Source organism: Nilaparvata lugens, chromosome 12 (genome assembly GCF_014356525.2).
Source record: "Nilaparvata lugens isolate BPH chromosome 12, ASM1435652v1, whole genome shotgun sequence".
In the NCBI taxonomy this organism is placed as follows: Eukaryota; Metazoa; Arthropoda; class Insecta; order Hemiptera; family Delphacidae; genus Nilaparvata; species Nilaparvata lugens.
The window spans coordinates 16,167,670-16,179,872 of record NC_052515.1 but is presented as its reverse complement, the minus strand read 5'-3'; the positions used below and the strand labels follow the sequence as shown (position 1 = coordinate 16,179,872).

At 33.3% G+C, this 12,203-nt stretch overlaps 1 long non-coding RNA gene across 1 annotated transcript; it reads right to left on the bottom strand.

Moving 5' to 3' along the window:
• Positions 1–1,606: 1,606 nt before the first annotated feature.
• Positions 1,607–4,575, bottom strand: LOC120353831. The gene is made up of 3 exons (XR_005572636.1): positions 4,540–4,575; positions 3,738–3,855; positions 1,607–1,819 (listed from the first exon to the last, which is right to left on the bottom strand). It is a non-coding gene; the product is annotated as an uncharacterized LOC120353831 (long non-coding RNA).
• Positions 4,576–12,203: the final 7,628 nt, after the last annotated feature.

Sequence of the window (12,203 nt, the reverse complement as noted above, 5' to 3'; positions counted from 1 at the left end):
CTTAACCTCAATAATATTGTTCTGATAATTGATAAATTTGTTTAATAATATTATTATCATTATTATTAATATAATGAAAGTATTGTTTCGATAATTAATTATTATGATGAATATATGTGGAACAGCTGTATCAAAGAAATTATCTCAAAAACATATGTTTAGGAAAACCATAGTTTTGAACTTCGTTTTCCTGATGCAATTTATAGGCCTACACGTGGCATGGATTATTAATTTTTCAACTAGAACAGTTTTTTGAGACTGCTAAATAATCAATCTGCAATTTTATCGATGCTGTATCGGCAATATAAAAACGCATGCAGTTAATATGTCTTTGAATAAAGGTGTTGATATTATTACATGATAATTTTTCTCTACCATTTTTATTCAATTACAATTTCAAAATTATTCAAGCCTTGATAGAATGATTGACTCACTGTACAGTCAGTCAAAAATTTGAATATTGAAATGAGGGGTATTATGGCAAGCTGAACAAAAAAAAATATGGTCCTATGCTCTTTTTCGATATTTCTTCAAATGAAAAATGAGTTTTGTGGGTTGTCAAACTCCCCCTGAAAGGGAAACTATTCATTTAATCCTATCTCTTAGTAAAATAACAATGATTTCTGCGTTGATTTACATCTTTCTTGCCAACAAGAATCGAACTCTTTGTGAATTTAGATATGACCTACACTTTAGATTTATATAATTCTATTAATTGAATTAATGGTAATTGAAGTACTTTTTTCAGTCAGTTTATGTCAGTCAGTTGATGAAATTGATTATCAATAAAAAAATCTGGTGTGGTGCACTCACACAACTTTCCTTGCCGTTATGAAAATTGATCACCTGATGCTAGTGTACTCGCGCATCACAAGTCTACTACTCAAAGATATTAGACAGCTGGTGATAGGTCAATAACGTTGGAAACACACGAGGTCTGCTATCTCTTCGTAGTGAATGATTTAATAGAACCAACAGTTGCCAACAGTTTGCAATTTAATAATCACATTTTCTCGGATTTCAAGCTTATTTTCAACTAGCCGTCAGGCTCGCTTCGCTCGCCATATCCGTCTAGCCAGCCCTAGTGGAAGTGATCAATAGAGATCAATAAGAAAAATGTATTGATATCAATAGGTATTTGGGCCAATACACATCAATAGGTATCCATGGATATGGATATTGATATCAATAGGTATTTGGGCCAATACACATCAATACATAACCAGCTGCATTGATATCAATACACATCAATACATTTCCATGGAATGTATTGGCCCAAATACCTATTGATATCAATACAAATCAATACATATCCATGGATATCAATACATAACCAGCTGTATTGATATCAATACAGATCAATAGCCATCTATAAGCAGCCTGTCTCCTTTATAGAAAAAATCCTCTTTTAAATCTAGGAGAGCAGATTAGGATGAAGATAACATTTGCAAGGATTATATATTTTAACCCAGCTGCAACTGGCATCAGACAAGAGAGTATACCTGTTTAATTATCTATAATAATTATAAGTGAATTGGATTCAGTGGATAGATGTCTATTGATATATTCATGAAAAATTAAGGGATGTAAATAGTTAAGACATAAATAATGTGAGAAGTTTGTTTATTAAAATAACTCATATGCATGTCATTTATCTACTAAGAAAGGTCCTTATTGTGGTGCTGCAAAATACTTTATTCTCTTCCTGTTTGAAGTAGCAATTTTTGAGCTACATACTGGTTTATGTTACTGCACCTCAATTCAATCTCAATTTTTGTAGCTTTCAGATTCTCCTCCAGGATCCGGTGTTTGAACATTTCTAGAACAAATAACAGTTCTAAGTATACCTTCTTTACAAATTAGAAAATAAGGATTTTATTTCCTGAATTAATCTGCTAGCAAATTTATTTAATAAACTAAAAATGTATTTAAATATGCATGACTCTCCCTCTCCTGAAAGGAAAGTCCAAGATAACACAAGAGCGTTTTTTTCACGTGAAAATTATGTCCTCACAGTTTTACATTATAACGTCATATTCTGGTGGAAAAGTCGAAAAAATCACATTTTTTCACGTGAAAAAAAGTGTAAATGTTCCAACTTTTCACGTGAAAAGTACGTGAAACTGAAACTTGAAAATAACGTTTTTTTGTTTCTACATTTTCACGTTATACTGAACTCTCAGAAAAGAGCATGAATAAAACGGTTTTTTCTACATTTCTTGTCCCACATTTGGTCATTTCTTTCGCATGAAAATTTCCAAAAATTCACATGAAAATAACGTTTTTAAAATACATTTTTACAATATTTTATTGTGAAAAGATGGAGAAGGATTACCTTAATTATTCTGAATAAATAACCTTTTCAATTCTTTATTTTTACATTAAAAAACTATAAATCTTATAAAACTTTTGAATAACCACAATATAATGTGAAGTAAATTCTCTACCCTAACTTTACAATAATTTTACACAAAACTGAATAAAAATTAAATTCAACTATAAAGTCCTATTCAGACAAATGGATTTCTCCTAGTAAGTAGTCAACGTTAGTATACAGACTAACTCTGTCTACTAACTTTGGTAAGTAGTGATATATGCAATCTAACAGCTGGACACTATAATTTCAAAAAGAAAGCTCATTTTCATTTGTAATCATTCAACAGCTGACAAATTTCAAAAATGTTTCATGTAAGCTTTTTTTTTCAGCTGTTGGACTTTGTATCAGCCATTTTCTTGTATTAGCTTTGCATCACAAATGGGAAAAAACCATAAATGTCTGGATGGCCAATAGGGAGATTTTTGCTTTGATAAAATGGTGAAACAACAATAATTTATATTAAAATTGAATTTATTTTCAAAACATCACAGTCTTCAACCCTTAAATAAGTTGGAGACTGTTGTAGATATAATACTGTAACTTTCAGGATAAGTTATTGGTCGAATACTCCACCTTTTGACATACAACTGAATTTCAACTCCTCATAAGGGGGTGACTTGGGGGTTGTAAATCAAAGATTTTGAATGTAAATACCCATTGTGTATTATCTTAAAAGCCTTCTCAAAACGAGAAAGATGAAATCAATAAAAATCTTCTATGATACTTTTATCCAAAATGGCGGTTGATTGAAGTTTTAGTTTTTAAAGGAATAATTGATAAAATTCAATCAGCCACCATTTTGGAAAAAGTATCATAGATTTTTATTGATGTCATCTTTCTAGTTTTAAAAAGGCCTTTATAATGATGTATCACACAATGGGTGTTTACATTAAAAATATTTGAGTTATAACCCCCTTTTCTTTACAAACTGTAACTTCAATCAGCCACCGTTTTGGATTCAAGTTTCATAGTACATTTTAATTGATGTTATGTTTCTTGTTTTGAAAAGCCCTTTAAAATAATGTACCACACAATAGGCGTTTACATTAAAATTTTCCAGTTAAAACTATTGAGTCACCATATTATACATTCTGAACCTAGTCAACCCCTTATGAAGGGGTTGAAATTCAGTTGTACCGTACGTCAAGAGTTAGAGTATTTGACCAGTACATATCCTGAAAGCTACAGTATTATATCAACAACAGTCTCTAATTTATTGAAAGGTTCCCTTACATATGACTCACCCGGTATGATTACTAACTTATAATGATTAGCACAAGCCTAGAGCTCATGTGGACATCACCCATAGAAAAAAATTGTTTGACTTTATATTCTGTTTTAAATTAATCAAAATTGAGACTTACTTAGATTTCTCTTTGCTGGTAAACCGAGTTTTTGGAGACTTCAGCCAGTATTTGATTACCGTACTGCTTCTATGTATTTTTCTTTTGTGTTGGAAAATTTCATCACCACAGCTCCTATCAGAGATGAAACAAAAGTTTACTTATAATTAAACATATTTCAAATAATATTTTTTTGACTAGAAAATTGTAAAAACACACATGTTGCAAACACACAGTCTCACTCTTTCTTATTATATAAAATATATATTGCTAAAATGAGAGGACTACACCGATAGTTTTTCTAAATTGGAATAAGATATAAAGCTGTTAATATAAATAAATGAATCAATTGCTTGCTGGAAAAAGTTTAAATAAAGCCTGATGCCGGTCCAGAAAACAACTGAATAAATTTTAATCTATTAATTCACAGTCATATATTATTGATAGGTATTAAGTTCATTATAATAACATGAGTGTAGATTAGTTTGTGGTAACTTCAATTACTCAGGCTAGGCTAAATAAAAAGTTTTGTTACACATTTAAATTTATATGTACCAGCATATAACCTGGAATGTGTCTGCCTAGAATAATAATCATCTTATTTCAAGCAATGATAAATTCAAGAGGCTTTTCTCTTATTATTATCAAGTTATGCCTTAAATAATATGGTATCCAGTGTTGTGTTATAAGGTTATGTTATGCGTGGCCTATAATAGTCTTTCGAAAAGATTATCATTTAATATATAAGTATTTAGACCTATAATAAATTTATTCTTTCATTTTACAGTACATCAATAAAAACAGAATCACTCGACTTACCTATTATTTCCTGGATAAAATCACAGACTACGACACAGAATAGATACAGAATGGAAACTTGTAATCAAACGCCTATCTAACCAATGCTTTTTACCTGACCCCAATACTAACACGTCACGTGACCTTGGGAAGTTCCAATCCTGGTCTTCGATTGGCTCGTGGCAGTGAACGGATCAATTGATCCGGATCATTAAAGTGATCCGAACCTACCATCAATACTATTACAATGCGGCGCTTCCTAACAAGATGGCGGATTTTGGCGTCAGGTTTAGCCAAGTTTCCGTACTGTATGTATACTGTGACTACGAAACTCATTGGAAAACCCGTTGGTCCTTTTCAAAATTTATTGTGCTTGTGCATGTGCTTGTGCACAAGATCATTCTATCGATAGACCCAAAATGTTGATATAATATTATCAATACATCGATAAATAATAATTATCGACTATTAATAATTACATATTCTCAAATGTCATCTACATCTTTGTTTGGAAATGCGTTATTCAAATTACATAGTTTAAATAAGTAAAAGTAGAATACAATCCTGATTTCTACATTTTTGAATGCAATAAAATCAGTTTTCCCCGGGAAAAAAGTTAGAATTAGTTTGATTTATCGATTGTTAAGACTTTGGTATTTCCATTTCACAGTATCAATATTATTGATAATATATCAATATTTTCATTCAATACCATAGTAATGGTGGCAATTTCAAAATTATTGACAATGTTACTGTTATTAAAATATTTGATATTAATTTCAGGTGGAGATTATTGATTTTTTATGGGGGGACATTTGTGCTTGACACTGAAATAATGTTGGAAACGATAAAATATTAGGTTGTTATTATTTGAATTGAAACCCCAAAAATCATTTCAAAGTCTGTGTGAGTAATTCCGGATACTGCATGATTTTCCTCATAAACTGTGATCTAATTTGAAAAAGTGTTATAACTTTTCAAATTTTGAATGGAATCATTTTAAATTCTAGGACAAGGTTGATAATATGAACAGAAACGTCCATGAATTTTTTCAGAATTTTGCATGATCAACCAAAATTTTTTTAAATTTTAAACGTCAGTAGCACGTTAACGGCACGTCTGACAGGATTTTCACATAGGACAAAAAGTGCTGGAAATCAACTTCTACACCCGAATCAGTCATCAAAAATACATTGTTTCGGGAAAATTGAAAATCTGCCAAAATTATTCAGTTTTAAACTGCATTTAAAATTACCGCAATCCATGGACTCCTATTGATATCACTAAACTTGTAGTGATATCAATATAAGTTCGTTGACTGTATTTACCGTGATTTCTATTGGTATCCATGGATTTCTATTGATATCCATGAGCTTCTATTGATATCACTAAACTTGCAGTGATATCAATATAAGTTCATTGACTGTATTTACCGTGATTTCTATTGGTATCCATGAACTTCTATTGATATCACTAAACTTGTAGTGATATCAATAGAAGTTCATTGACTGTATTTACCGTGATTTCTATTGGTATCCATGGATTTCTATTGATATCCATGAGCACGTATTGATATCCAAGAGCATATATATTGATATCAATAGAGTTTTTCTATCGATTTCTATGGATCTCTTCCACTAGGAGGGGCTCAGGACTCTGGACCCCCGACTGGATCGCCCAAGAGTGAGATCAGCAGGCTCGCTTCGCTCGCCTGCATTTTTCATTTGGGCATTTTTATCATATGTTCGGACGAACCAGTCGGGGGTCCAGACTAAACGTCTGGCTAAACGGATATGGCAAGCGAAGCGAGCCTGACGGCTAGTAATATAATATTCCCAGGAATAGCTCTGATTGAAGTAGCAGTGCCCAATCAATTTTTCCGCGATAAATGCATTTCAATCTTCAACTTGGTGCAACCTAACAAAGTCAACTCAACATAATGTCAACCTGACAAAATTATTAATTTAGTTACCAGTTAACAACTGTTTCGAAGAGGTACTCTCTCTAGATCATAGTTCTATATTAACATATGATATGGCCTTTTTTTAATTATAATTAAGAGAATAAGAAGAATATACATGCTAAAACATAAAACACGAACTTTAAACCCTTAAAAACCACCCTTAGAGTTAAAATATTGCCAAAAAATTTCTTAGTGCGCCTCTAAAGGGCCAACTGAACATACCTTCCAAATTTGAACGTTTTCGGTCCGGTAGATTTTTAGTTCTGCGAGTGAGTGAGTGAGTCAGTCAGTCAGTCAGTCAGTCAGTGAGTGAGTGCCATTTCGCTTTTATATATAGATTTTAGGTGGAAATGTTACTGGACATTAATTGCAGAGATTTTCATGCTCAATCTTTTCCACTTGAAATTTTTCGTTTTTTGGACTCTTTAAGGTAATAAAAAAATATGCGTTTTAGAGGAAAATTTTATAAAACAGAAATTGTAGAGGAAGATTTTTGAAATATTTTTGTCTAAAAAACGGTTAAATATCTAGATCTTGGGCGTTTTATATATTCGCCGTTTTTTTATTTATTGTTTATTTATGTTTTTCTTTGTTTCATTTGGAGCCCGGGTTTAAGACTGAGGGTCCAGTCTGCCGGTGATATGTCATACATGACATCAAAACCTATTCAATTTTTGAAATATTATTTTGTGAATTGGAAATCTGGTCCCGGATTTAATCATTAAATATAATCGATAAAGCGAGAAGATCTCCAATGTACAAAGATGAAACGTGTGTCTTATCACGTTTCGTGAAGGCAATATTATGGGTTTTAGCTCCATGCTATACAAACAAGAGTGAGATGACTTTTGGTCTGTGAATCAAGGCTGCATGTGTTTTCCACATAAATAGATTTTGAATTTTTCTTCCGTGGCCCGTATACTTGAACCGTTTGTGAAGTGAGTTGTTGAGTTAAGGCATTGGTTACCTGAAGGATTCTGTGTTGAGAATTCAATTATAGGCTGTCGCAGTCCGGGCAGTTTAAACCTACATAATTGTATTTTCAGGATTTGAATCTTGTAGGGAAAGCTGGTGTTTTGATTCAATCAACTGGCAGAGTTTTTTTTATATATATTTTTTTATTTAAATTCGGGAGTGTTTTAACTGGACCTTGAAGAGCAGGCCAAGGGATTCTTGTTAAGGTAAAGTAAGATAATAGTTAATTGTACATTTTTTTAATTTTTCAGATCTATAATTCTAAATAGTAATCTTTGTTTATTTTTATTTATTATTATCATAAACTGAGCGACCACAGATCAGCAAAGCGAGTAGCCCCTGGAATATTCATCTGATTATTATTTCGTAATAAATTCTAATACTAATTCTAATTTCGTAATAAAATAATTTATTGATTTGTTTTTAATATGAAAAACCTGTACGAACTTTACTTGTTTTTCATTTTCCCACCCTTACATATTTGGTGAAGGCACATTTTGCTTACAATATTGAATCTAAAAGTAATCTCAGATATACGATAATGTCAGATATTGAGCACAATTGCTTTCCAGTACTAAAGAAATAGTTTAGTTTTGTTTTCATTCTTTTTTTACCTCTGTTCAACCAAATTCTCTTCTTTTCAGCTAGTCGCAGTTAAAATGTTGTGTCAACTAATAAATGTTTCAATTAAAAAATGTTTACACCGGTTAGTTTAATATTGACGTTATCGCTTGAAATTTCTGTTTTGTGCAACCAAAGCCCATCGGTTAGCGCTAATCACGATTAGAATATAGCATTTAATCGTGATTAAAATTCAACCGTCTGTTGTGCAACTGGGGGAATGAAATTGTCAAAAACCATAGATATTATTAAAATTGGAAAGACCGGTTTCTTAATCTTCATCTTTTTTATTTAGCATACAATATTGTTTGAATGCATAACATTGAAAATAAATAGATGCCCCATAATCTCCTAAATAGAATTATTCATTTAATGATACCTAATGGGAATGGGTACAGCACCCTTGGAAATACTTTTGATCATTCTAAGGGGGGTAACTCCCCCAAATGACCCCTTGCGGACGTCCTTGATCACAGATGAACGAAGATGTCAACAGTCAAAGCCTGTTGATTGTCTCTACCACCTGTTGCTAATCAAAAAATGAGACTCATGTCAGTTGATAGGGCTTATGAATAGCTATCTATGGTATAAATTCGAAGAAAATCGTTGAAGCCGGTTTAGAGAAAACCGTGAAAAACATGGTTTTTTAGTCATTATCCACAATTTTTTCACAAGAATATTATGGAGCTCCTGGAATTTTCCCAAAAATTAGACTCATGTCAGTTGATAGGGCTTATGAATAGCCCCATGGTATGAATTTGAAGAAAATCGTTGAAGCCGTTTTCGAGAAAACCGTGAAAAACATGGTTTCTTAGTCATCATCCGCCATTTTTCTCAAGAATATTACGGAGCTCCTGGAATTTCCACAGAAATGAGACTCATGTCAGTTGATAGGACTTATAGATAGCTAGATAGATAGGCTTATGAATAGCCCCATGGTATGAATTTGAAGAAAATCGTTGAAGCCGTTTTCGAGAAAACCGTGAAAAACATGGTTTTTTAGTCATCATCCGCCATTTTTCTCAAGAATATTACGGAGCTCCTGGAATTTCCCCAGAAATGAGACTCATGTCAGTTGATAGGACTTATAGATAGCTAGATAGATAGGCTTATGAATAGCCCCATGGTATGAATCCATGGTATGAATTTGAAGAAAATCGTTGAAGCCGTTTTCGAGAAAACCGTGAAAAACATGGTTTTATAGTCATTATCCGCCATTTTCCTCAAGAATATTACGGAGCTCCTGGAATTTTCCCAGAAATTTTTTTTTTGTTATTTCTTTTAAAACTAGTCACTAGGACTAACCATTAATTCTGTTCTGTTATTTCTTATCCTAAATTAATTTTTATTGCTAAAATCTTCCAGTGAAGCCTACAGTTCCAATCTAAAATTTCACTACTTTAAATTATTTCACTACACTTTTATTCAATATACTTTAATCACTTTACTAGCACTACACCAACTCGAAGGGCTTTGTTCTCTTCAACCTCCTAGTGAGTTCAGTGTTGTCTAGTAGTTGGATGACTTCGGTGTTGTCGTGTTGATGAAGACGTGACTCATGATGGGCTGCCAATCGTCTTATCTCACAGGTCACATAGGGGATGTGCAGATCTCGGTGCAAATCGCTGTTCCTTATGTACCAGGGCGCATTCACCATGTTCCGCAGTACTTTGTTTTGGAATGTTTGAATCTGACTGATGTTAGATGTTCTAGAGCAGCCCCAAAGCTGAATTCCATACGTCCAGACAGGTTTTATAATTTGTTTGTGAATCAATAACTTGTTGTCCAATGAGAGTTGTGATTGACGGCCCAACAGCCAATAGATTTTACTGTATTTGAGTCCTAGCTCGCTCCTTTTCATCTTGATATGCTCTTCCCATTTCAACTTGGCGTCAAGAGTCATTCCAAGGTATTTTGCTGTGTTGCTGTGTGGTGCTACATTCCCATTCAGATTTATTCGAATAGGGTCATTGATAATTTTGTTTGTGAAGTTGATATGAATAGACTTCATCTCATTTAATCGAATTCTCAATTTTTTGGTCCAGTCACTGAATCTGTTGCTAGCATTCTGTAGTTTTGTGGCTGCTTCTTGTACTGTTTCCCCTTCTGCCAGTATTGCAGTATCATCAGCAAAAGTAGCTATTGTCACTGCATCCAATTCAGGAAGATCGCTTGTGTACAGCACATAAAGAACTGGTCCAAGAGCACTACCCTGTGGAACTCCAGCCCTTATTTCCTTCAATTCGGAGACGTCGTCACCTTGTTTTACTCTGAATAATCTGTTGTTGATGTATGATTTTAAAAGTTTTACAAGTTGAGTGGGGAGAATTTTATGAAGTTTAATGATCAGTCCTTCATGCCACACTTTGTCAAATGCCTGTGCCACATCAAAGAAGATTGCTGAACATATCGATTTTTTCTCTAATGACTTCTCTATTACATTGGTGATTTTATGTACTTGGTCCAGGGTTGAGTGCTTCTGCCTGAAACCAAATTGATAGGCTGGTATCAGATTCCTGCTACTTATGATGGGAGTCAATCTCTTCATTAGCAATTTCTCAAAAAGCTTTGAAATTACAGGTAGAAGAGATATTGGGCGGTATGATTTTGCTTCCTGAGGACATTTCCCAGGCTTTTGCAACATAACAACTTCTGCCACCTTCCAAATTGTAGGAAATGCTGTAATCGGAGTGATGCATTGAATAAGTATGTTAGCAGGACAATACCTTTCATTGGAAGTTTCTTCAAGATTTCACCTGTAATCAGATCGAACCCAGGTGCTTTTTTGGTATTCAGATTATATTTTATTTCTTCTTAAACCTCATTTATAGAAACTGGATCAATCTCTGTATCTAAATCATCTATTATATCTTCATCAGGATCAATTTCAGATTGAATGTTGTTTGGCTGGAAGATTTCTTCTAGATGATTAGCAAATAAATCTGCCTTTTTTCTGTTATTTCTTGCCCAAGTACCATCTGGTTTTCTAATTGGAGGGGATTGTAATATTGGCCGCTTAATTCTTTTTGTTGCTTTCCATAATGAATAATCTGTACTGGCATCAGCTGTCAAATTTTGAAGGTAGTTATTAATGGATTCCTCAGTTAGTTTCCCTATCTCTCTTCTCAATTGTTGTGTTTTGTTATTCAAGATATTTTTGTCAGCAGGATCACGAGACTGTTGTCATCTTCTTCTTGCCCTTCGTTTTTCTAAAACAAGTTGTCGAATCTCCAGAGGGTAATTGCATCCTTTTGTTTTCCTGGTGTATTGTCTGGTGTTTTTCCAGGCTGATTTCTGGATTTGCCACATGAAATTCTCTGCGGCTTCATCTAGCTGCTTAGTTGTTCTAAGTGGAATATTCAAGTTGATTTCATTCTCCAAATCCACTTTTAAAGCTTCTTAGTCTGTTGTTCTATTGACTAACATTGGTCTGTCTTCTTTCTTTATTATTCGTTCACTAAGTGTGAGAATTACAGCTGAATGATCAGAATCCAGGTTAAAGCTCTCTTCAATGTTGATAGAATTACTGGATATTCTCTTTGTTATAAAGAAATCTAGAAGATCTGGAGTTTTATTCAAATCTGTTGGCCAATACGTAGGTGCCCCTGTTGAATGGAATTCGCAGCCCAGCTCCTGGATAGCCTCTCTGAGTTCTTTTCCTTTGGTAGTCGTGAGTCTTGAACCCCAATCCTTATGCTTGGCATTAAAATCTCCACTCACTATGAATCTATCTCCAAGCTGATGAAGAATATTTGTATAATCATTTTTCTTTAAATTGTAACGTGGTGGAAAATATGCAGCTCCAACAAGTATTTTCTGGTTGATGGACTCTATTCCAACTACAGTTAGCTGTAGCATTACTTTGAATACTGAAGTCTTCATAGTGTTTAATACTCTCCTTCACTATTACAGCACTTCCACCTCTTGCTTGATTTTGAGGATGAATAGTTTCGTAAACATTATATCCATTGATTTTGAAGTGAGTCTGCTCAGTTGAATGGGTTTCAGAGATGAGGCAAACATCTATATTTCGTGTCTTCAGAAATATTTCTATTTCTGGTTTTCTATTATTATTGATATTATTTATCCCATTGGCATTCCAGGTAGCAATCCTTATATCTTGTTG